Source organism: Ursus arctos, unplaced genomic scaffold (genome assembly GCF_023065955.2).
Source record: "Ursus arctos isolate Adak ecotype North America unplaced genomic scaffold, UrsArc2.0 scaffold_3, whole genome shotgun sequence".
NCBI lineage: Eukaryota > Metazoa > Chordata > Mammalia > Carnivora > Ursidae > Ursus > Ursus arctos.
The window spans coordinates 44865143-44892863 of NW_026622985.1; the positions used below are offsets into that span (position 1 = coordinate 44865143).

A 27721-nucleotide genomic window follows, 5' to 3' on the forward strand; every position below is an offset into this window, starting at 1 on the left:
GATGCAAATAAGTGAGTGTGGCTGTGGCCAGTGAAACTTTATGGACACTGAAATTTCAATTCCATTTAATTTTCATGTGTACAAAATACTACTCTTAATTTTTTTTTTTTTTCTACCGTTTAAAACACTGAAGCCCATCCTTACTTCCCAGGCTGTACAAAAACACGGCAGGAAGCTGAAATGGCCTGTAGCTACCATCTCGGCTGACCGCTGTTGTAGGTTAAAATGTAAGCCCCGTGTGTTACGGTGGGAGCTCCTTTTGCCCACTTGTGATGTTTTCTTCTTTGACAAATGGCATCTGTCAGAATGACACTTCTGGCTTCTTGTTCCATCCCCCCCCCCCACTTTTTTTTTCATGGACATAGATTTCCAGATTGGTAGATCATACCATTAGTTTATTTCTCTTAAGTGGAGCTATTGAAGGTCCCAAATGCAGGTAGATTGTGAATAGTTGGTGTCCATTCCTACTACTTTATTTAGCCAGTGGGAATCAATCGCCAGGGCAGATGTGGCTCATTTGCATACTGAAACTTTCCTTCAGGAGGTCTATTACAGACTTCATTTTGTCCTCTCCAGGCAACCCATGTTTCAGGAGACATTAACTCCATTTCCAGCTCCAAGGGGATCCTGACTTGACCTAAGCCATGATTCCCTACTCCCTTGACATTGACTGGTTCAGGAAACATGGCTTAAAACAGTGAGCATTTGTATTAGGAGGTGGCGAATGTTACCAGTTAGGGGTGGGCACAGTGATCCGAGTTGGTTCAAATCTTTTCTCCAAGGTTGTAGGAGATGGCTTGCCTCTCTTCTCCAAGGTTGTAGGAGATGAGCAAGAAAGCATGTTGTCAGGAAATTAATGCTGTCATTTATCTTGTCACCACGAGGGAAGCAAGCCTGACGACAAAGCTGGCATGCTGAGGACACAGAGCCAAAAGAGTGCAGTGCTTCCAGAGCTCTGTTGTGTATATGAGGAGAACTCACCTTTCCTCTGGATCTCTTGTTTTGTGAGAAAACAAACATATTGTGTAAGATTTTTATAGCTTACAGATAAAATGTGCTACTTAAAAGGGGACAGAAGATTGATTTTTACATTTGTTTATTTTTATTATACAATAATAAATAACTAATACAGAAAAAATACAGATAAACAAAAGGAAAGCTCACCATCAAAGGACAACCAAGGTTAGCATATTATAACGTCATGCCACATGTCTTGCTAGGGATGTGCACACATATGTGTACACATATTTAACATTAACAGAAATATACCATGCACAATGTTTATGTTTGTTTTTATTTTTTAACATTCAAAATATTTTAAATTGTTTTAGATTTACAAAAAAATTGTACATAAAAGTGTAGTCTTTCCATATGCCCCATATCCAGTTTGTTACATTAGTATGGTATATTTATCACAATTAAGAAAAAAGTATGATGTATAGATCAATGGAACAGAGTAGAAAGCCCAGAAATAACCCCCAACATACACGGCTAATTAATTTATGACAAAGGAGCCAAGAATATACAACAGAGAAAGGACAGTATCTTCAATAAATGGTGTTCAAAACACCGGACAGCCACATGCAAAAGAGTGATATTGGACCACTATCTTATACCACACACAAAAATTAACTCAACATGGTTGAAAGACCTGATACACCATTATTAACTAGCGTCCATACTGCATGCTGTTTTTCAAGTTTTTACCTAATGTCCCTTTTCTGTTTCAGGATCCCAACGAGGATATCACATTTTTGTGCAGCTTTCATGTCCTCTTGCCTATGGTAATTTCTGAGACTTTCCTGGTAATTTCTGAGACTTTCCTTGTTTTTGAAGATCTTGATGGTCTTGAAAAGTACTGGTCAGGTACTTTGCAGAATGTCACTGCATTCAGCTTGACCTTTTTTTCCCTCATGGTTAGACAGGGGATTTTGGAAGGAAGATCACATAGGCAAAATGCCATCATCACATCATATCAAGGGTATAGACTATCAGTATGAATTATCATTATTGATGTTGACCTTGTTTACCTGATGAAGTAGTGTTTGCCAATGTGAAGTGTGTACTTTTTTTTTAAGATTTGTATTTATTTATTTATTTGTTTGTTTATTTATTTATTTATAGCACAGAGGGGGACTGAGAAGGAGAAGCAGACTGCCCACTTAACGGAGAGCCCTATGTGGTGCTTGATCCCAAGACCCTGAGATCATGACCTGAGCCAAAGGCAGACACTTAATCAACTGAGTGATCCAGGTGCCCCTGAAGTATATACTTTTTCCCCCTTCCCATACTGTACTCTTTGGAAGGAAGTCACTATGCACAGACTACACTTATGTTGTGGGGATATAAGTTCCAGTTCCTTGAGGGCAGAGTATCTATATAAATTAGTTGGAATTATTCTGCATGGGAGATTTGTCTATTTTAATGTATTTAACTATGACTTTCTTCCACTAAGCAACTTACTATGTCTTTTCATGTTAATAACAAAAAGATTTGCATGATTATTTAATTAGTTGCCTAGCATTCCACTACATGTGTGTATCATAAATTATTTTTAACGAATTTCTTATTAATTAACATTTAAATTGTCTTTCTTTTGACTATTATAAACCTTGAAATAATTTTTAAGAAACTTGAAAAATTCGTGGAAAGTGTCATGCCACAGTTGTGAGTTGAGTTTAAAGAATATCAGAAATAGTCAAGAGATGCACTATCTCAGAGATGGTGATAAAGCCCCATATCTAAGTAACCATCTCTGTGGCCCAGCACTAGAGGCCACATATGGAACAAGTACTGAAGGCCTGGTATAATCTCAAATTTATAACTACATCTCATAAGGCAGTGAAGAATGCTCTTCTTTTGGGTTGCAACACAAAGACATACCAGAGAGTTCTATTCACCACAATAAGACTTGGAGGCACAGATGTTGCAGATTAAATTTGTTAATTGTTTGTAGCCAAGAAATCCTAAATTAAACTATAGTCTTCATTGTAACCCTGAGGATAGCTCAGTCAGGAATGAGGAGGTAGGAAGTGTGTATGGCTACCCTTTGAGCACAGGGTTGCTAACATCTGACAGAGGTAGGGAGCTGTCCACAGTGGATATATGCCAGACATCAAGTAAATCTCAGTAAGTGAGTATCACTAGGTAAGGATGTGTTGCTTAAACAATTCCAATTCAAGTTTCTTCCACAAGTGTCTTAGGGTCAGGTTGAAGTACATACTTAGTTACTTTTAGTCTCACAGACAGTATCAGAAGTGAGAGTGCAATAGTCATTTTTAGGCCTTGGAAAACATGAGGTAGATCCACCGATTGCGCTTTGATTGACTAAAACATCAAGACCTAAAGAAAACCATACGTTTGACTTAGTTGGAGTGAAGAGCAACATTTGTCGACAGGATGCAACCCTAAGACTTCCACTGGTGTTTGGAAACATTCTTTTTTGAAAGTTAAGTGTGAGAGATCCAGTAGAGTTCCACAATTCCCAGTCCCATTATGGTAGGAACGGACTTTGAGGACTCAGTTGAGCATCTCGCTGCCTCCACATGCTGGAGAGAAGAATGATGCTTTTTCAGAGTCCATAATGCATGGAGGAACAGATAGGTGACATACTGAGGAAGAAGTTGGTATTCTGCTGTGTTCCTCTCCTTTGCATCCAGATACAAACACTATCTGGTAAAGCTGTTAGATCTGAAACATCTTACCATCCTAACTGATAGACATAAATAATTTAGATGAGAGGCAAATCTCAAAGAGAAGGGCTTCTGAAATAATTATATCCCGTTGCATCTGCTTTAAAAGGTAAAATATTTCTTCATAGCTTCTCTTTGGCTATTATCTATCTATCTATCTATCTATCTATCTATCTATCTATCTATCATCTATCTATCTATCATCTATCTTTCATCTATGTATCTTTTTTTTTTTTTTACTGAATTTGATATTTTTTTCACCTTTGTTCTATTGAATAAAGTTCTCTGTACACTCTGGAGAGGCCAAGTACATGGAAAGGAGCTTGTTGAAAGGATTCCACCCCTGTATAGATTAAACAAACAAACAAACAAACAAGCAAAAACAAAGAAAAAGCATGGTATATGTCATTTTATAGGAAGAGCAAAAATGTCATCTGTTTTTATGGAATAAATGCTCCATCTTTTGGTCTTTTATATAGTATCAACTCTAAAAAATTTTGAAGTCACATTGATTTCTTATATCACTATGAGTAAGATTTATTCCCTGGAACACAAATTGAAATTAAGCTATATTATCTGGCCCACAGATCGTCACCTTGAGATCCAAAAGAAAACTATGAATGCAGTGGTAAAAGAAATGTGAATATAACATAATAAAAATATATAAATGAAATAAAAAATAGGTGAAACTGCTAAATAGTGGTACTTGTAATTATAGAAACATGACTATGTACAACTAACAAGGCTAAAAAAATGGGGTAAGGATTGAAAAGGAAGTTGGGAGTTTAAGTTTACAAATGATAAAGATCTTGCACACCAAAGAGCCAATAGACACTGCATACATTTGAAAATGTAGTTTAAGGAAAATTGTATTTTTATTTATATTTCTTTTATTTTATCTTCATGATTTTCCTGTCATGTTTAGTGGGGCCTATCTTTAGGAATTAATATTTTTTTAGTGTAAAGAAACATTTATCCAAAGCTCAATGACTCCTTTGGCTTTATTTCAATTTATTTTAATTCTGTAAATGTCATGTTAACTTTAATACATTTCAAATTTTAAAATAATGTGAAGAGTATGATCACATTTTATCCTTCTTATTTATATCTTAGTTTACAGATGTGAGAAGTCTGAAATTATGTTCATAAAATATTGAGGACAAGTGTTCCCTGATAGCAGTGAAGGGATTGTTACTTCTCCTTTAAAATTTTTACATTTTTTAAAGTTAACTGTTGTTATCTGGGAGGAGGAAAGTAGCAAGTGAGGCAAAGAGGAATTATCACTTCTTACTCTATACACTATTTGCATTTGTATAACAATCATGTAGTTTGTAATTTTTGTAAAACAAACATTTACATTTTGGAAGTTAAATTTTAAGAAAAATACTTTTCTCCCTCACATTCTTGATGTTTTTATATTGGTAAAAGCTCAAAGGAAAATAATGGGATATTTGGTAAAACCTGCACCCAAGCTCAACGTATACTTCACAGGCTGTTTTATCGAACAGGCTGTGTGTTCTATACTTCCCTGGTGCTGTCTGAGAGTTCCTTTAGACATGAAACACTCCATGTAGGTTTAGTAAGTAGATTTACTTAATTTGAAGAGAGATTTAGGTACTAGTTACACAGTGAACATACATGCTTTACTGGCACACATAATTTAGCCCAAGTGCCAAACAGATTTGGAAAAACTCAATTAAAATATTCCCTAAATATTTTTAAGAGGATAGAATTGAATCAATTAAAGTATTTCAAATAACTGTCCTTTCTTTATGCTATCAATCCATAATGGTAGAAAGAAAAATCTTCAGAGAGCCTGACAGAGAACACTTGAACTTAAATCAAACTTGACCCTTTTCTTTCACTAGCTAATGTTCAATTGTTACTTTGAATCATGAACACGCTACCTAGAGCACATGAGTTTTAAAGTATATATAATTATATTTGCAATAACTACTGGCTTTAAAAGAGGTCTGATTGAAAGCTCATATAATTGTGTTTTGGGACAGTTAGAGAATGGTATCATTAAAATGATTAATCTATTATACACTCTTAATTTTTAATTTAAATTGAGGCCTTAAGTTTAATTGGTTTTTATTTGATTTCAAAAAACAACATGCACGTATTCTCCTGTTTTCCAATAGATGTCAGTATCAAAAAAGAAAAGAGATGTTTAATATGACTGTCTTGCAGTGGAAAGGAGAATATTTTTTTCCCTTCTTTTAGACTTCATGTACTTAGCATTGCTATAGCCAGTCTAAGCAGTCCCACAGGGGACAGTAGTTTTTAAACAGAGAACGATTATTATTTGGCGGGGGGGATTCATGGATTACTATATGTAGGGATTATGGTGCTTGAAGTGGAATGAAGTAATAAGGAAACATCCGACTGTTTTCAAAATAGTCCCTAATTCCTTTATTTCTTTATGGTTCTATTATTCTGTCTCTTCTCTATATAGGATCTAACCTCCATCTTAAGTTTCCATTTCCTACTGTTAATTCGCAAATGACATTATGTTGAAAAAAGGAGTTTACCTATGTTCACATGGCATTTTGATCTTTGAAATCTAAGATATATATATCAATGTATTTCTTTAAAGATTTTACTTACTTATTTGAGAGACAGAGAGATAGTGAGAGAGACAGCATGAACAGCAGTGAGAGGGAGAAGCAGGCTCCCCAGGAGCAGGAAGCCCAACACAGGGCTCGATCCCAGCACCCTGAGATCATGACCTGAGCCGAAGGTGAACACTTAACGGACTGACCCACCCAGGCATCCCTACAATATATTTTTAAAAGTAATAATAACATGAGTAGTCCTTATCAACCATTCCATTTTCACTACTGTATAACTTTACTTTAAATATATATATATATCATATATAGAAGAAATATTAATTAACAGGGGTTTCAAATTAATTCATCAACAACATATAGAATTCATGGCTGGAGAGAATTGGGAATTGGGAATTTTGTTAAAAATGGGAAAGATTAATTCTGAAATTTGTATTTAATCCTATGTTGTCAAGTATGCATGGAGTCCTAGAAGATGTAATGGCATCAGAAAAAAAGGCTAACAAAATTCATGACATGCCTGTCAATTCCTTTTATTACATTATAGCAATCTAATTTACCTTTGTCTAATTGCCTACTTTAGTATTTATATCTACTTGCATGATCAAGAGAGAAATGAAAAAAGAATCTCATAAATTCTATTATTTACACATCCTCTTGCAGTGGTTGAGGCATCAAAAAGAAGTCCATCATCTTGTTCCTTCAGGCTTTGCTCTTTTGCATGGGGACAAGGCCTGTAACACAGATGCAAGTTTCTGATCTGCACCAGATTCAGTTTTGCCAGTAAGCATGTAAATGTGCGAATTTTTCAGGATTAGAACTGAACAGATGAAAGAATGTTTCCTACTTGTGATCAGAAAGGACACTCTGCACGGTATAGGAGTGTAGCGAGCACACGTTGCTCTTGTATTCTCCTGTAACGGGAGAAAGCACAAGAGGAGAGCAGTTTTAGTGTTACTGAAATGACAGGTTTCTGATAGAATTCGCAGGGTTCTGTGCATTCAGACACAAAAGTGTAGGCACTTTGTTTGACTTTTTGCCTGCGTCAAAAAGATGTGGGCTCTTATTACTTGTCACTCACTCATCAACGATATGACCTAGACATGTCATTTAAACTTTCACAACAGGATATTGCATACCTGCCTCACAGGTTAGATTTACTGTGAAGGTCTTGATAAAGTGCTTCATAAACACTAAAAGATAATGCAGATCTAATGTTCTCAGAGGGAAAAAAAAACAATGATTTAGAACCACTTTTTGTTGGATCTAGAGTACTTTTACCAATTAGGGAATCCATTAGCTCTCTCCAAAATCTTACAGACTAATGGGAAAAAGGGCACTGCTTTTAATGAGGTGAGGTCTATGAATGTGAAAAAAAAAAATCAAGCAAAGAAAAAAGGTAATATCTGAGTTAACAGAAAAGGGGGAAAAGGTGATGTTTCTAGTTTGTTTGCACAAATCTCTTCATCCTAGTACTTATTTTCCTTTAAATTAAGGACTTACATAAAATACAATAAATATTCACGTTGCCTTTTAAACAAAAAAATGTAAGGAGGATTATATAATAAAAATAATATAAAATAATGAAAATAAACAGTGCCCTCCCAGCCCACCAACAATTCTATTCCTTCCAAAGTAAATCTTTCTGTTTTCTGGTTTGGGTTCCACTAATGCTTACCTTGATCTCTAAATTTTCTTCTACAACACTCTCTATTGAGTCACAAAATGTAGACATTGTCTACTGATTTGTTATGATGAGAAAGCAATTGGCTCATATCCATCCCTTGCTACATCTCTCTCCCCCTCTGTTTCAGAGGGCTTTCTTAAATCCCCATTTTTTATCTATTTTATTAATCCATAAATAGCATCTATTGACTCCTCTCTGTAAAACAGAAGTTATTAGAGCTTCCACCAATTTCTCCAATTTTCTTTATCCTCTTTCCACCTTCCTACTTGTCTTCTGAACCTCCAGTTTTATAATTTTAAGGTTAATGACATACACATTCTATTCAACAGCCATGGTTATACTGTCCAACATTACTAACAACCATTCTAAGTAAAAGCCTATAAAGACTTATTAATTATATTATGATACTTATTATTATGGGTCCAGTCTCCACGCCTATGTCTCTGAAACAAATATTTGCGGTACAAATTAAAATTAATTTTCATTTTTATACCCCCCAGTCCTCAATTATTACCAAGTTCTTTTTTTTTTAAATGCAGGTATTCTTTTTTTTTTAAGATTTTTTAATTTTATTTATTTGACAGAGATAGAGACAGCCAGCGAGAGAGGGAACACAAGCAGGGGGAGTGGGAGAGGAAGAAGCAGGCTCCTAGCAGAGGAGCCTGATGTGGGGCTCGATCCCATAACGCCGGGATCACGCCCTGAGCCGAAGGCAGACGCTTAACCGCTGTGCCACCCAGGCACCCCTATTCCCAAGTTCTTAATCATATTATCGGTTTTACTCCACTCCTGTCATCCCTCCTTACTCAGCCGATCTCTTTCCTGTGCCAACCTCTTCATGGTTGTATGCTTCATCCTAAGAAATCCCCTCACTATCTTTTTGAAAAAGCCGAACTGTTTGCTGGACCACCATTTCTTTTCTCTGCTTATTTCTTATTTTGTCAGAGTGCTTCCTCAAAAAATTCTCTGAGAGAAATTTTCCTAGGGAAGTTTTTCTGAGGCATTGTATGCCTTAAATGCCTTTATTCTGTGTACCCACTTCATTGTTAGATCAGCTGATTTAGAATTCTAGGTTAAACTTCCTTTTCCCTCTGACTTGGAAGGTATATAGAGAGACCTATCTTCCACCAGAGTACTGCAATGGAAGAGACTGAAACCCCTTTGCTACCCCTGTTTTTCTCCCTAAAAGCACTTAGGATCCTTTAGTGCATGTAAATTTCATGGTGATGTTATAGAGTTAATAGAAAGGGGGAAAAAGGTGGTGTTTCTAGTTTGCACAAATTTCTTCACCCTAGTGAAGATAGATTTTTGTTATAGCTTTTTTTCTGTCCCTGTTTTATAAGTTGTTGTTTCTTTTTTGTTTTGCTGACTTTCCCCATAAATCTGGTGTTTCTTGGTGCCTCTTCTCATCTGAGAAAGAGGCTGTCGTAAAAATGACTGTATGTACTTTGTACATAAGTAGAGATTCTTGACTCTCAATCTTAGCTTTCAGGTGAACAAGCAAGGAGAGTTGCATTACATTTTGGAACTATTAAATGCTAAAAGGAAAAAGGCTTTGTTCTGGCACCAACTCCTAAATTGTTCAGAGTTTATTGGAGAGGAATTCTCCTTCCTCTTTTCAGGGATGGTATCACCTGGCTCTTGGCATTTCATTCATGCTAAGTGCAGAGAAGTCATCAACATAAAATTTCAATTAATTCTTATTTTAATACTGGTATTTCATTCCTACTTTCCACTTCTATCTGTAGAGCTCCTTCAGATACAAACCTCTCTCCTCCTTAGCTAGAGCCCTCCACTACCTATATTCTTCACTGGGTCACATGTTGTACTACTTTACCAGTCATTACTCATCCATGAATTGGCTTTCTTTCTGGCTTTCTAATCCCTCCCCTCCTATTCTCTTCTTTGTTTTTAGATACATACTTTATTCTATTTCTCCTGATGTAATAGATTTTTAGGAAGAAGGGGGATAGACTTGTAGGTCCACTATTTTATCTTAAATTGGAATCCTCCCTTAATTTTTCTTTAATTTTAATACTCACTGTACCATGAAATTACAAGCATTTAGATACATGCTTTTTTGATGGTAGTGGTTTTGTTTGGATTTGCTCTATTTAGTTTTAGTAGATGCAGCTCCCAAGACAGTAAACAGGAAAGTTTAATATTAGTGAATGATGTAGAACCCAGGGATGTCTCAAGCTTCTTAGGGTATCTAGTTAAAATTTATAATTATAGATAAAAACACACATTGTGCACCCATCTTCATAGTAGCATTTTCATAAGGGCCAAAAGGTAGAAGCAAACCAAATGTCCACCAGTGAATGAAAGAAAAACAAAATGTGATACACATATAATGTAATATCCAGCTTTAAAAGAGTAGGAAATGCTAGCAAATATTGCAGCATGGGTGAATTTTGAAAACATTATATTAAATGAAATAAGCCCATCACAATGGTGATATGGTATGATTCCACTTCTATGAGATATCTGGAGTACTCAGAATCATAGACAGAAGGTAGAATGGTAATTTCCAAGAAATGGAGGGAGAGGAGGAATAGAAAGTTAATGTTTAATGAGTACGTAGTTTCAGTTTTGGAAGATGAAAAGGTCTGGAGATGGGTGGTGGTGATAGTTACACAATAATGTGAATGTATTTAATGCTACTGAACTGTACACTTAAAAAAGCATAAAATGGCCAATTTATGTTACGTATGTTTTACCACAATAAAAATACATATTGGAGAATGTATTTCTTTAGTTTAAATATGTTTTAATTTTTTTTTAAATCATGATGCCAATTGAGGTGGGTTCTGCCTTTAGATGTGTACTCTCTTCTCTTTACATATTTCCTGTGCTCCTTCCTGACTTCAGAGAAAATAAAATTTTTCATATCCAAAACTCACACAGTTGGAAGAAGTTCCAAGTAAATACATCTCATAGTGCCCATCCATTCTGCAGGGTGAACGAGAACAGTAGACATTTTTTTATTCATTTTATTCAACAGTATTCATTTTTTATTACCTGTCGTAATATTCTGATGCTTCAATTTCCAATATGCAAAATGGTTATTTCATACTTTAGATGAGTCGCTTTTCTTGAAAAAGCTGACTACTTTATCAGTACCATCTTCACTTAAATACCTTTATTTGTCTAGATTTTGTTCATGGCTTTTATAAAGTTCAATGAGAGACAAGGTAATATACCAGATTTTAGATTTGAGCACTCCTAGTTGTCCTGCAGATTCTGTTTAACCACTTTTTACCAAGTTGCTTACCCTCTTGAAGGCTCACTTTCCTCAACTAGAAAACAGAGATAATACTACTTAGTAGGGACAAGTGAAGATTCAATGAGTTAATACACGAGCCATGAAATTGATTATTTGTAGCCTCTAGGTTTAGAGGCCAAATTGCAGTCACATGAGAGTGAATTAGGCCTTTTAGCCTCCAGTAGTTGCATTCAAATGAAAAACTGTATAAAACCAATTCTCTTTAATGCCATGAGGGGCTGCACAAAGACAACATTGAGATTTTAATACTCATAAACCTAGATAAATGCGCCCTTTGCAAGTACAGTTTTCTAAAATGGGATTGTTAAGCACATTTTAATTAGGCAGAAAAGAGCATGTTTTAATAAGTTAAAAACACTATTAAAAATAATACCTCCTGGGGAAACAGTCTTTAATTTTATCTCATAACCACCAATCTGAATATTTTGACAATAATTTTATACTTAATCTGTATTTCCAATACCTGTATGCTCATTTGAATCTGAATTTCTAAATCTTGAAAATAAAATAAATAAAGTAAATAAAATGTTCTCTTTGGAGAACAGGAAAGAAAGAAAAACAAGGGGGTAGGAAGGAAGGGAGGAAACAAAGATTATTTAAGGGAATCATGAGAGTTACAAATGAATTGTTTGATTATTCGAGTGCATGTTATACATGTAGTACTGGCACTATATAATAAAATAAAAATCTATTCTTTTAAACCTCCTCCAGAATATAGAAGAAGAATATTTCTATAAGATTCATGAAATTATTTTATATTCATTTTATAATATAACCTTAATATCAATCTTCAAAGAGGTCATCACCATATTATTCTTCAATGTACCATTTTGGTTGAGTATTGATTTTAACTAATTTTATCAGACTCTCTCTCTTAGAAAAATAAATAGAAACTAAAAGGCATGATATATTTAAGTTAGAAAATCTAGGGTCTTTCAGTTTGCCTGTCTGTTTTTTGGCAGTAAACACACTGAGACTCAACTTCATTCTAACTTTATGATGGTATTTTGTTGAAAAAAAAAAAAAAACTATTGACGAATATATTTCTGTTTTTGGTAGGTGAGTGAATGAAGCCTGGGATTTCTGAGTGTCCATGACATCTGCTAAGCCATGCACTTAGGCGATATATGATATATGGCCCCAGGATAAGTATTTCTTTCATAAAAGACAGCGGGGCTTCTGCCTTATGACTGCCAGTCTGGATCCCAAGGAGGCTGCTCTTCTTGTGAATGCCAGGTGTGAACCGGGGGGGGGGGGGGGTGAAGGCAGATGATTTGTCTGAGACTTAATCATAGCCAGGGCTAGAAATTTCTTTGTCAAGATTAGAGCCCAAAAGGCTGGCTCACTTAGGCTCTGATCCAAAGGTGAATAGTGAACACCACAATCCAGAAAGAATGTATGTCTTGTTTTCTATAAGAATAAGATTAATAGAATTTCAATACCATTGCATTTAAGAGACTTATTAAATTGGCTCAGAATCAAATCTGATTAAGCAGGTTCCACCAGTTTGTGGCATGTGTTCTTCCAGTCCAGTCTTCTAAGTATAGCTCTGCCCCATATGATTTTCAAAACTCTGTACATTGAATTTTAATTTTCCTCATGCATAAGCTATTGGGTGGGCAAGATGTCCAGTTACACATGCTATAGACTAAAACAAACCAATGCATAAAACTCATCTGTGAGCATTTACAGGTATATCGATATTCTTGTCACTCTCAATGCCTTGGCCATTACAGTTGGAGAGTCTCCCTTTTATTGGAAAAGTCAACTCTAAGGCTGGTTATTGTTTCACTAATACTCCGTTGGTAATGTGCCACTTGGTAAAACTTGCTTCATGAGTTCCAGAAAGCATTTGGCTCCCAACAGTACAAAGAACCATTGCAAGCATTTTTGGTCAGTTTTGATTGAATGCAGATTGTAGGTTTGTTTTGCGAAACCACATTATTCTTTCAAATGTTTCTTCAGTAGTCACATATTACTTTCTAATGATAATCATTTGCATTTCCAGAGCCCTTTTTGCCCCTGATGTTTTACAACAAACTTACTCAGAATTCATCTGTCTTCACTGTGCTTCCTTCTGGTTTGAGCGGAGGCCTGTAGCTCCTGGGCTTTGCATGGCCATCTTAGTAAGTGGCTGCAAAAGAAGGGGAGGAAGAAACCCATGAAAACTGCCCACCTTAGGCTCTCTAGAGGGTTATGTGTAAAGCAGCACACTAGCGTTTCCCATCCTCGCAGAATAAAAAAAATTTTGAAGGGTATGCTATGAATTCTATTTCACCACCATTTAAAAAAATATTTTTCATATGAGTGTCATTGCTCTTAGACGTCTTATATAACACAAAAGGTAACCTGAAGGTTAGGCGATTCCATTGAATGTTTGGGCCCAACCAGCTCCTAGTTTTTCTTTTATTGTCTGCCGCCTCCGCCCCCACATACTTCTTTCTCACTCCAAGTCTGGTGGTCCATGGCGCACTCTGCAGATGTTTCTCCCACACAGTGGAATCATTCCCTAGTGTGTCTGTGCACTTCCAGGCTATGCTCATATGGGAAAAGGAAAAATTGGAGAGAAATAATAAATTTCTGGATTGGTCTTATTTCCTTTCGTGCCTTTCAAAAGCGCTGAAACAGAGAAGAAAATAAGTTTAGACCTATTCACCTTTCCCACACTGCTAGCTAAAGAAAGTGGTGCATAAAGTGATTTTTTTTTCTAATTTTTAAAAGCAAATAAATAAACAAATAATCCTATTATGCCATATTCCAGAAGTCTCAGGAGGGATATTTTGTATTAGAAAACTTGGTTTAATTTTGTTTAAGTTGTATTGTTTTTAAAAATGAGAGTTAGAAACCCTGCATACTTGGAAAGTTAGGCTGTCTGTTGTAGGTAAACTATACAGTTTATAGACTGCATGTTCTATTTTGAAACAATTTTCATAAAGATGAAAATGCCCTGTTTGCACAGGGGAATAGGAGACCTATATGCTGAAAAAGCAGGCCTCATAGATAACAAAAGAAAACAACCACTTTGATTTTCTCTCCTCCCCTTCTCTTGTCTCTCTACTACCAACTATTTATTTGCCCTTGACTGACATCTTACAAAGCATCCAGAATTTGCCTGAGTACTCTTCAAAATGGTAACTCTTTTAGTAATCTCAGTTATAAAAATATTCTCAGTTCAAAATGAATGTGTCAATGTCTGTTTGAAAAACAGCTCTGAACTTCACTAAAATTAGGGTTTCTCCTGCTCTAACACCCCATTCCCTCTCAATTTGGCTTGCTGACGGTGGGAAGTGTGCAGTGAATGTGTGTGTGTGTGTGTGTGTGTGTGTGTGTGTGTAGAAGAGGTACTGGGGGTTTAGGGGTTTAGTCTTAGTTTCTCTTTATTCTGTTACATCTTCTCTCTCTCCTGAAGACCACAGCTTAGTCATAGCTGAAGCAGAAGGGAAGAAAGGAGTCAGGAAAAAGTTTTGGTACAGTTTTCTCCATGATCTCATGGCACTTAAGACTAACTACCAGCTAGGCTCTCTCAGGTAAATTCCTGGCAAGGGTGAGGTCTCCCCACCTGAGGGATGCCTTTTAACTATCTAATTTGAGAGAAGGTGTAGCATGTTATAGGGAATGACAATATAGATTCTGGAACCATTGCTGGTTGTATGACGTTGCGTAAATCACTTATTCTCTCTCTCATACAGTTTTCCTAGCTGAAAAGTAAGGATAACACTATCTACCTCATAAGGTTGTTGTGAGGATTAAATAGTTAATATGTGTAAAATACTAAGAAGAGTGTTGGGAACACAGTAAGCTCTGTTAATTTTTTACCTGTTGCTATAATTGAAGAAGTAATGTCAGTAGGATACAGTTCTGTAAGTAAGGGGAGAATTATAAGTCAAAGATACACATTTGGGGGTTTAAGCCTACAGATGGTGTTACAGATGGTACTAGTACTATAAGATTGGATAATGGCACCTACAAGGGGAGTGCAGACAATTAGAATGTTCAAGGATTGAGTCCTAAACCCTGAACCCTGAGAGGACTAGGGATTGTAGAGATGAGAAAACCCCAGCAAGAGGGGCACATGACTGCAAGGACAAACTAGTGAGGGAGGTGTCCTATAAACAGAGGGGAAAAGTATTTTAAGGAGGACAGTGTGATAAGGGTGTTAGATGCTGCTGAAGAGTCAGTAACCTAGGGACCATGAACTGCTATGGATTTAACACCATGGACATTGTGCTGCCTTTGGTAACAGCGATTTCAGTGGAGCAGTGGGGTAGGGGGTAGGTAACTCCAAACTGGAGTATGTTCAAGGGAGAATGGGAAGAGGAAAATTAGAAACAATGATTAAAGACAACTCTGAAGGGAATTTGAGATAAAGTAAATGGAGATGAATAGGGACAGCTGGAAGCAAAGGAGGAGTGAAATGAAAACTTTTTTAAAGTTGGGGGAAAAATAGCACCCTTTTTTGCATGTTGACAGGAATAATCCAGTAGACACAGGAAAACAGAATTACTGAAGCAGATGGGACTTGGGAGACAAGCACAAAGTTTAGCCCTATTTAAGAACATGAGCAGTGCATTACTGGGAACAAGTTTGGGTGGTGGTTACGTCAGTGAAGTTCTCTTTGATGGCTTCTAGTTTTTTGTTTTCAGTGAACTAAGGAACAACATCATCAATCAATACTGAGAACATGTTGAAAGTTTGAAGGGTATGAAACGGTCGCCGTGGAGTGTGGAAGAATGAATAGGACTGGGGAAGTGTATAATGGTTGCTGGTCAGAATTAAGAACTTCCTTCAGGTATGTAATCATGATAGGTGAGACTAGTTTCATGGTTGTGTGTTTTTCTCTATTCTTATTCAATGATAAGAGTGCAGACAGAAAGAAAATCTACAGTTGGATTTAATCTTTTTTTATGATTAATAAGACCAAAACACTGATTATAATGATTGACCATAAAATTTAACCATCTAAGAAAGTAAGTAAATACAGGAGGAGGGGAGAGACAATGGAAACGTGGTAGGAATGCCTAACAACCCAAGAGAGTGAGCTGGAAACACAAGATGCAGAGATCAGAGAATGACATGTTTTAAGTTGAAAAGATGACAGAACTACAGTTATTGGTAATGACAACATGACTGACATAAATCATTCGGCAAGGAGACCGAGAAATCAAGATGCTAGGATACTAGGAAGATCAGTTATGTGGATATTGAATTGCCAAGAATTACAAGAGGACTATTGGAGAAAATGACAGTAAGCTGCCGGTCTTCAAGGGATTAGGGGAGTGATCCATGAAGTGGTAAAAACTGCCACAAGGAAATTGACCTGTAAAGGATTTACAAGGGATTTACAAGATCTTCTAAAAGACAGAAGATGCCAACTGATTTTGACATTTCTTTAGGACTTTTTTTTTTTTTTTAATTCTCAAAGACCTATGGAAATAAGATCTCGTTTTATAAAATTTTCAAAGTCTCTATTCTTTTAAAGAACTGTAAGGAGGGGCGCCTGGGTGGCACAGCGGTTAAGCATCTGCCTTCGGCTCAGGGCGTGATCCCGGCATTATGGGATCGAGCCCCACATCAGGCTCCTCCGCTATGAGCCAGCTTCTTCCTCTCCCGCTCCCCCTGCTTGTGTTCCCTCTCTCGCTGGCTGTCTCTATCTCTGTCAAATAAATAAATAAAATCTTAAAAAAAAAAAAAAAAAAAAAAAAAGAACTGTAAGGAAACCCAATCACTGCTGGCTGAATTTGTCAGCCAATAAAATGTTAACAAACTATCAGCATCTACCTCAATTCCCTGCCTTCCACACCAGTCTGGGGTCTCATGAGGATACACAGTGAATTTCAATTATCAAGAAATCCAAATAAAGCTAACTTTTATATTTCATCTTTGTTTTTCCTATATTCTAGTACAGAGAGGTAAGCACAGAAAAAGCTATTTCTGGTTGCATTTTTCAAGCCGGGAGGTTACATTTCTGAAAAAACTATAACAGTTCTGTAATAAATGTTGTTTACCATTCACGTTTAATAATAAATTAAAAACCCAAATGTTTTCCTGATATAGTAAGCAATTTCCTTTTGTGTTCTGGGACTTTCCCTGCTGCTCCACAGGGCTGACCACACTCACATGTATCAGATGACCTGAATTTCCTGAGTTGTCTATGTACTCCCTGTACTCAAGGTTCCCAAGTACGACATATGCAGTGAATGGCTGTTTGTTTGTTTTTAATTTTAGACGAAATACCCATTAAGGGACTCCCTGAGATTTTTCACTCCAAAAAAAGTAAAAAGAAGGCCAAAGAAGAAATTTATCAAATAGTAAGTCAAAATGTGGTGGTCATAATAAGCACAAAGAAGATAAAACAGATCATTCTTCATATAAAACTGCTTTAATTTAATTGTAGTAGGAACAGAATAAAATACAGAGAACCAAGAAAAGGCAATAGGCATTATAAAGGGAATCATGTTTGAAAAATAAGAATTAGAGTTTGTAAATTGTTTTAGGATTCTTAGATGGATGAGGGACATTTTATTTTTTGTATTATAACTTCATTCTAAGGTTGTCCCCATTGACCTGATTCTAATGAATATACTCTGAAATAAAACCTCATTAGTTCATTATTGATTCAAGTTCAAATTTGGTCATATTTTCAAAAGAAATGTGGTTTTAGTACTTTAAAATATAGAAGCAATGTAGGGGCGCCCAGGTGGCTCAGTCGGTTAAGCTTCTGCCTTTGGCTCAGGTCATGATCCAGGGTCCTGGGATCGAGCCCCAATGTCAGGCTCCCTGCTCAGTGGGGAGTCTGTTCTCCCTCTCCTTCTGCCCCTCCCCCTGCTTGCACGTCTCTCTCTCTGTCTCAAATAAATATTTAATAAAATAAAATATAGAAGTAATTTTGATTGACTGCTCAATGGAAGCTCAGAGTTACAAAGGGCCATAGACATGATCTGGTCCAGTGCTCAAATTTTTGTGATGAAGAGCCTGGGACACCAGATGACCAGACTGGGTTTGGAGGCTTTTATTCTAAAGACTCCTCAGCCATTTTCTATCTCTATGTGTAACAACTGAAGGTTTTCTTTGGGGGAAAAAAGTTACTTTGAACTGTTTAAATGTGGTCCCAGGTATTTTGCTGTAAACATTACATAACATTCATATTTCAAAGTAATAGAAAAAGAATAGTTTGTTTATAGACAGTGGAGAGAAAATTTCAGACTAGTCAAGGACCAGTGATCACAAGCTCAAAAGGAAGCTTCTGGTCACCAGAAGTACTGCTGGGGACAAGACGTCTTGTGAAATAGGAGAGGATATATGGACCTCCTTTCCCTTAGAACAAGGGTTTTTACATGTTAGAGTGCAAATGATCCTCCTGGGGAGCTATTTATTTATGCAGATGCCAGAACCTTCTCCTGAGGTCCAGATTCTTTAAATCTGAGGCAGAGCCCTGAAAGTAGCAGGGTATTTTGATGCAGATAAATGTCAGTCCTCAAACTGAGAAATACTACCCTAGGCAGACGCCATAAATGAGATTTAACATCAAGCCAGTCAACACAGGCTTTTGTCAGATACCTTTTCATGCATGAAAAGCTAAATCTCTCACACCTAAGAACTGCAAAATAAGTCTTCATCACCTTGAACGGACTCTTGAAGTGATCAATGTTCGAAACCACAAGGATCTCAATACATTACATCAAATTTTTATCACTTTGTAAGGGTTTTTAAGGCACTAACACATTAGTTCTTACATTCACTAAATTTGTACATTTAGCATTTAAAATATGAAGAGCGCTTAGTTCCATTTCCAGTACTTCAACATAGGATATATCACATCAGTCTTAAAGAATGTGAAAGAATTTCCTGTCTTTAGGACACTTATGAATGCATTACATAGGGTTTATTGAAGGGTGTCTAAATTATTGATCAAATAGAAATGATTTTTCTTTCTCTCTCTCTCACACACACACACACACACCCTTATGTATTAACCAAAAATCTGTTTTATTATATTAGTAGACTTATGTAATAGTATATTCAAAGCTATTTCCAAAGATAACATTTTTTTAAAAAAATGAAAATAACAAAACCATATGAAGAAAGCAAACTAACAACAACAAAAACTCTCCATACTGATTATCTAGATTCTAGAATATTAAGAATAACATAAAGAGAATAATTTTTCTGGATACCTATTAAATACTTTAATCAGTTGCCTAACTGCTTCTATCTGTAACAGAACGTCACTGGTATTTCTCTGAAGATTTTTTCCCCAATATCGTCTTATTATTTTGAACTTGTATTATTTTGAGTCTTGTCTGTACAACATATTTAATTGTGAAAATTCTCTTTATTAGGTATCTAGTAAGCTCAGAAAAATATATGGCAAAGGAATGACATTTTTGTACCATTTTTTTCTTATTGAAAAATGCAAATATTTAAGTGCAATAATTAGAATAGACTTTGTATTATTGTTTTCATTCAGACTGATCTGCTTGAAATATAATTTACAAAACAAGATTCATCAATTTTTCTTTCTTTTTTATTATTTTTATTGTTTCATCATTTTTATTGTTTATATGCTGCAAAATTATAGGCCTTCTCTATTTTGCTCCTTTTTGGTACATAATGTAAAGTTATCCATTTTAAAACAGGAGCTTCCTTAATAGTTTTTTTCTTTTAATCCCCACAAATAAAACTATTCTCAAACTTAATGATAGGATTTCAAAAGTAAATGTCATATGAGGTTTGAACTCTTAAAATTTAATTTGTTCAGTTTCCCACTACTTTCATAGGAATAAATTTAAATATCTCCCTGCTTGCAAGCTCTGTTTTCAACAAGTTAGATTTGCTAATAGCATCAATAGTTGAAGTTTTGTCACATCATTTATTGATATTTGCCTAAGAATTTCTAACTGGTCTTGAACAAAATGCAACTAAGTTTAGCAAACCCTACCATGTACTTAAATACTATTGAATGACACAGGATGGCTTACAAAATTGTTCTTCAAAGGCAGACATATTTCTAAAATCTTTTGGGATGTCTGGCAGGAAAACATATTGTTTTGTTGATGTATTCTTTTGTAGTGAACATCGCCTTCACAACAAACAATTTTCTATATAAACTGTAGCAGTATATATAAAATATTTTTCAATTCTAAAAATATCTTTTTGAATGCTACTATTAAATATATGTCTAACACAAACAATTTCAAAAAAATTTCTCTACATCAGTTTCTTTTTTTTTAAAGACTTATTTTCTTATTTTTAGAGAGAGCAAGAGGGAGAGCACACCAGCCAGGGGTGGGGGAGAGCTAGAAGGAGAAGGAGAGAGAGAATCTCAAGCAGACTTCCCACTGAGCATGGAGCCTGATGTGGGACTCCATTTCACAATCCTGAGATCATGCCCTGAGCTGAAATCAAGAGTTGGACACTTAATGAGCCACCCAGGTGTCCCAACTACCATCAGTTTCTTATTTTAGAAAGAATAATGCTTTTATCACTATACTATACTCCACCAAAGTTTGTATTTATAATATCACCACAAAAAAATAATTGTATCTTTATTATTAAAAATTTTAATTGACACAGGACTATCAGATGTTTCACATTTGGCAGGATAGGCTATTAAAAACTGCTTTGATTCCATGAAATGGAAATACTAGCTTATTCTTGGTATTAGCTGATTTTCCATTAGGAACATCAGATGACACTGACATAAAACTGGTATCCTTGAACAATTGCAAAGTTCTTCAGCTAATGGAACCAACACATTACCAGGTACAACTTCACGTTCTGTTTGTGCATGAGAAAATCTGTAATAGTTACAAGCGAAATGAACTTATCAGAGTCTTTTAATCTAAATAAAGTCAAGTTTTAGAAAGTATGTACACCTTCTACACTAGCGTGTTAAATTGTCACATTTGAACACAGTCTTCTCAAAATGAGTAGTCTTATGAGATAAGATTGATGCTCCTTCAGCACATTTATTTTTTCTGGTTTTCATATAATCAGTGATCTCACTAAGGTAAGCTTATATGTATACCACCTTGCGAGTATTATAGGTTGATAAATATTTTAGGCAAGTCATATCGTTAGCACAATTTGTCTTGACAAAAAATTCAATACTTAATTTATCATTAAAAATGCATTTATTAAAATATAATTAGTGATACAAATTAGCTGTCTGACGATTTTGTTCTTACAGACTATTACACAGGCCAGGATAAGGCTTCTTATTGTGTCACACGGATACCAGATGCCATTGTTAGATGGTCTCCCAACATCTCCCACTTAGATGGAATTAACTATCCTTAAACACTGATTATCTTGGCACACACCATTTTACCAGCAAAGTAAATGAATGCTGTGTACTGCTTCTGAAAGGGGGATGTTAGTTGCAATTTATCTGGATAGGGTAGAGCAGGGGGAACAGAACTCATTATATATGGAAATCCTTCATATTTCACTAAACTGAGAACTTTCATCACTACACAGGCATCTCTTCCATTATAAGAGAAGTTGGAAGGAGCTGAAAGTACAAAATAGATGTCTAGAAAACTTAATCCAGTATATTTTAATACTGCTCTTAACAATACATTTATAATAAATAATACATTATTAAAAATGAAAATAATAATCTAAGATTTCAAGATCTACTGCAAAGCTTTAGTAATCAAATAGTATGGTACTGGCACAAAAATAGACACACAGATCAATGGAACAGGATATAGAGCCCAGAAATACACCCATGCCTATATTGTCAATTGATGTAGGACAAAGGAGGCAAAAATATATAAGGTGGAAAAGACAAACTTAGAAAAATGTTGCTAAGGCCAACGTCCAAAAGATTGCTACCTATGTTTTATTTGAGGAGTTTTATGTTTCAGTTCTCACATTTAGATCTTTAATTCATTTTGACTTTATTTCTTTTTTTTTTAAGATTTTATTTTATTATTTATTTATTTGACAGAGAGAGAGAGAGACAACCGGCGAGAGAGGGGACACAAGCAGGTGGAGTGGGAGAGGAAGAAGCAGGCTCCTAGCGGAGAAGCCTGATGCGGGGCTCGATCCCAGGACTCTGGGATCACGCCCTGAGCTGTAGGCAGACGCTCAACGACTGAGCCACCCAGGCGCCCCTGACTTTATTTCTATATATGGTGTAAGATAACGGCCCAATTTCATTCTTTTGAATGTTGCTGTCCAATTTTCTCAATACTATTTATTGTCCCTTAGGCAAGTGAAACAAAAGAAAAAAAATTAACTGTTGGTATTAAACTATGGGGACAAAATAAAAAGCTCTTGCACAGCAAAGCAAATCATCAACAAAATGAAAAGTCAATCTACTGAATGGGAGAAGATATTTAGAAATGATACATCTGATAAAGGGTTAATATTCAAAATATATAAAGAACTTATGTAACTGAATACCAAACGAAAAAAAGGAAAAGAAAAGAAAAACCAAAAACCAAAACCAAAACAAATAATCTGATTAAAAAAGAGCAGAGGATAGGAGCAGACATTTTTTCAAAGAAGACATACAGATGGCTGACACTTGAAATTATGCTCAACATCACTCATCATCAGGAAATACAACTCAAAACCACATGAGATATCATGTTACATCAGTCTGAATGGGTAGTAGTAAAAAGACATAACAGGAAATAACAAGTGTCGGTGAGGATGTGGAGAAAAAGGACTCCTTGTGCACTGTTGGTGGGAATTTAAACTTGTGCAATTATTGTGGAAAATAGTATGGAGGTTTCTCAAAAAGTTAAAAATATGTATGATCCAGTACTCCACTAGTGGATAATTGCCCAAGAAAACAAAAATGCTAATTCAAAAAGATATATGCACCTCTATTTATTGCAGCATTATTTACAATAGCTAAGATATGGAAGCACCTTAAGGGTCCACCAATAGATAAATGGGCAAAGAAGATGTGGTATATATATACAACAAAATATTACTCAGCCAAACAAAACAAGATTGGATTTTTCAGAGGGTGGGCTAAATAGGTAAAGAAGATTAAAATGTATAGAGTGTCGATTTCAAAACAAGTAAGTCAGGGGGCCTAAGTGGCTCAGTCAGTTAAGCATCCGACTTTTGGTTTCAGCTCAGGTCATGATCTTGGGGTCATGGAATTGAGCCCCACGTCAAGCCCTGCGCTGAGCACGGAGTGTGCTGGAAATTCTCTCTCCCTTTCCCTCAGCCCCTCCCGCTTTGGTCCTCTCTTTCTCTCTCTGAAATAAATAAATCTTAAAACAAAACAAGTCACAGAGCTGAAAAAGTACAGCATAGGGAATGCAGTCAGAAATATTGTAATAATTTTGTTTTCTGACAGCGATTACACATATTGTGGTGAATACCAAGGAATGTATAGAATTTTTGAATCATTATATTGTGCACCTGAAATTAATGTAACATTGTGTCAACTACACTTCAATAATAAAAAAGAACAGGGGCACCTGGGTGGCTCAGTTGTTAAGCGTCTGCCTTCAGCTCAGGGCGTGATCCCAGGGTTCTGGGATTGAGAGCGGCATTGGGCTCCCTGCCCTGCTGGAGCCTGCTTCTTCCTCTCCCACTCCCCGTGCTTGTGTTCTCTCTCTCACTGGCTGTGTCTCTGTCAAATGAATAAATAAAATCTTTAAAAAAATAATGAAAAAGAACAAATAAAATAAACTGGACAAAAGTTTTCAAACAAAGATGAAAAATCAGAGGCAAACATAAACAGGGCCTTGGGTGACTACATTTTTTGAGTATCTCCTTTGCCTGCTAGACTTCCCTGTATTTTCTATCTCACTGATACTAAGCTAATTTTGTTAAACTTTTAGGCTTTTAAAAATATATGTAAAACTTATCTCATGCTAAACTGATATTTAGCATATCTAAATATCCATGCTTACATAATCAGTACCATCCCTTTTTTTAAATTAAAATTTGTGTTATAGGAACAATATTCCCTTATATTGTCCATGTTTCCTGTATATTTCTGAAACTCATTCTTCCACTTTAGATTGGTTATGGCCCCTGTACCTTATCACTGGCAGAACTTTGAAGAGTGCAGATACTCTGGCACCACTTCGATCTTACTAAATCAGAATTCCAATGATCCACAGATAATACTGATGCACAAAGACAAAGATTGCTTCTTTCTGTTTCCTGTAACATAAATCTGTGCAAGTTAGAAGTTGGGATTTTTTTGCTGCTAAAAGAAAAGGAGAACACACTCAGCAGATGAACTTATTACTGATGGGTACTGAGGGGTCGGAATGACTGGAAATTCTGACCGCAGAAGTGTTAGAGTTGCCGAATTCCAAAAAGAAGACAAGAGAAAACCATCCATGTTTGCTTCTTTGGCTAATAACTTTTCCTAATTGAGTCTTTGGGGAGGAAGGTGTTTAAGGTTATGCTATTGAGAAGAAAGGAATGCAGACTGCAGTGAGATCTGAAAAAATACTCTAATAAAAGAAAAATATTGTTAATTTCCTTTCACTGAGGCAGGCTTGAGATAGAGCCAGCTTGCTTCCACAGTGTTACTGACAATCATTACATCAAAAATGTTTTAAGATTCTGAAAACAAAACTAGCCTCTGTGGTTTCTATCTTTCCTTGAGATTCTAGAAGCTATGAAAATGAAAAAAAAAAAAAATAGAGGAGGGGGCATAAAAGAGGAAGCTCATTTCTAATTACCGTTGTTGTCTCGGTTAAATGACATCACCCCATAATGTGTACCATATCTTACAGAATTCCACTCAGGGGTTATTGCAAACTCTACACTGAATGACATATTACCAGTAAAATAAAATTTGAGAACGTTTAATAAACATTAATCCAAGCTGCCAATGTTAAATATAACAAGGGTTCATATACTTTGGTGATTAATTCAACTTCAGATACACAATTACAGATCCACATACTGCTGAATATCATGACCATGAAGTGATTAGATTAAGTTTAACAAAAGTAATTAGGAAAAACAAGATGAAGGGGAAGTAAATGATACACCAAATAGAGCTAAAGTAATGGGCAATTCTTTTTTTAAATTATTATTATGATGTTATGTTAGTTACCATACAGTACATCGTTAGTTTTTGATGTAGTGTCCCATGCTTCATTATCTGCGTATAACATCCAGTGCTCATTACAACACATCCCCTCCTTAACACCCATCACCGGGCTACCCCAACTCCTCACCCCCTCCCCTCTGAAACCCTCAGTTTGTTTCCCGGAAGTCCATAGTCACTCATGGAAATCAGAGGGGGAGACCCATGAGAGTAATGGGCAATTCTATCAAATAAAATCAAATATAGGAATGGGCTCCTTTTAGACATATAGCAATCCTACAAATAACCCTATGGCCTTATCACTATTAAAGTGATTAGAAATTCTGTAGTCATCCACCTATTCACTGAATCTATCCTATAACTAAGCTGCTTATCCTCTGAATTTTACTTTTTACCTTGGAGCGTCAAATTGAACAGGAGTTACATTGAACTTAAAATCCTGAGCCTATACTTCTAAAGATATGCCTTGGATACCTGACATCATGGAATGAAGAAACATGTATTTCAATGTCAGACTTCAGAGTTTTAAATTTGGTAGGGGCACCAATTATGTGTCATGGGCCTGAAGGAGTTTTTAAACCCCTGTCGGCCTCAGAATTTTCTTCTGTAAAATGGCATTAAACAGTGCTTAATTCCCAGGATTTTAGAGACCAAACAAAATAATTCTAATTGAGTACTACTCAGTAAACAAATGTGCCTTCCCTCTCTATCCTTCCTCACGGTAGATAAGCAAATCTGAGAATCTTCATAATTATTTGCCAAGTCAGTTTGCATCTCTCCATTAGAAGTGGCAAGCAATTGATGAATTCTATTTTTAGTGCTTTTCCTCTTGAGAGAATGAGAGAGAGATAGTGATTCCAGTCAAGAGTAAGAATAAATTACATGGCATCACTCAAGATTAATTCGCAGCATTTATAGGAGTTATATGATCTGTCATCATGTATTAGTACTCGGCAAGAGAAAGCTGGACTGGCAAATTAGCAAGGTTGAAGGTGAAGAATAAAGCGCCCCAGTTAACACACACAGGCCCTGGCAACACCACTTATCTGGAAAATTTCTAGCTTGAAAATGTCTGCATTTCTAAAACAAAAGCATTTATAATGATGGTGAGGGTAGCTAAGAGAGAAAAGAGAGAATGGATGAATTTGCATTTACTTAGAAAACTGAACTTCACCATAGAAGATCTTACATAAAAATTTTGAATTATTTCCATTCTTAGATCACTCCTATAAATTCATATATATTCAAGCATATATATGTATTTATACATGACCCAACAAAGTATTTTGACACGCTAAAAACTTACCTAAAGATTTGTGAAACCTCTCTAGGTAGAATATGAATATTCAGAATTTTTCTGTTATAAATTTAGCAATTTTTAAGCCAGCAGAGGGCTCCCTGCTTTGACATGATTCTATATATGCAAAGTCCAGCATAAACTGTTGGTAAGGAACCAAAGTAGGGTTTAATGTTTGCTATGGGCTTAAGTATTTGCTCTAACTGTGTTAAATTAAGAAGTTTAAAAAGATGAATGAAGCAAAGCCAAGTCTCTCCTTCTGATGCTTGAGATATAATTTGTTAATTGTTTCATCATGTAAAATTTAATCTTCCTCTGCTTTACACGTTTGAAAACCAAATTTGCTTTAATTTTGTATCATGAGTTCTCATAGACACCTGCTGTCTGATTCTTCTAACAGTTTTACATTTCTCTCTGTTCAGAGCTCAAATAACACATTTTGTTTATTTATTTATAACACATTTTAAAGATGAGATTGACCAGCTGATCAGTGTCTTAAACCTGGAGATGAATATAGGCAAAGCTCAATGAAGAATAGCATTGTTTTAGTGCTTATAATTGTGATTACAGTAATCCCCCCACCATCTGCAGGGGATACATTCTAAGACTCCCAGTGGATGCTGGAAACCACAAATAGTACCAAGCCCTATTCATACTATGCTTTGTCTTAGACATACAAACCCATGATAAAGCTGATAACAATATACTGTGATAGAAGTTATGTGAATGTGGTCTCTCACAATATCTTATTATACTGTACTTACCCTTCTCCTTGTGATGATGTCAGAAGATAAAATGCCTACCTGATGAGATGAAGAGGGAAATGGCATAGGCATTGTGATGTAGCATTAGGCTACTACTGACCTTCTGACAGTATATCAGAAGGAGGACCATCTGTTTCCAGACCACAGTTGAGTGCAGGTAACTGAAACCATGGAAAATGAAACTGTGGATAAGGCTTGACTGTTGTACTTAAATTGTGCATTTAAATCTTCGAAGTATTGGAAGAAGGGAAGAAAAAATTCCAACTGTTTTCAACCCCTCCCGTCACTTTGAACCTTATTCTGCTTATTCCTGTCAGTTCCTACCTAATAAAATACTCAGCAGATTTTTACAATCCCAATGAATAATGTCCACAC

General features: G+C 35.8%; 1 protein-coding gene across 1 annotated transcript in view; it reads right to left on the reverse strand.

Moving 5' to 3' along the window:
• Window positions 1-6776: 6776 nt before the first annotated feature.
• The window catches only part of AGMO (alkylglycerol monooxygenase), a 366688-nt gene continuing 345743 nt past the window's right edge, over window positions 6777-27721 (reverse strand). The window contains exons 15-18 of the transcript XR_008956466.1: window positions 13675-27507; window positions 13284-13372; window positions 7113-7179; window positions 6777-6999 (exon numbers count right to left, since the gene is read on the reverse strand). The gene's annotated coding sequence lies outside the window, so the exon portion shown is untranslated. The remainder of the gene's footprint in view (window positions 7000-7112; window positions 7180-13283; window positions 13373-13674; window positions 27508-27721) is intronic.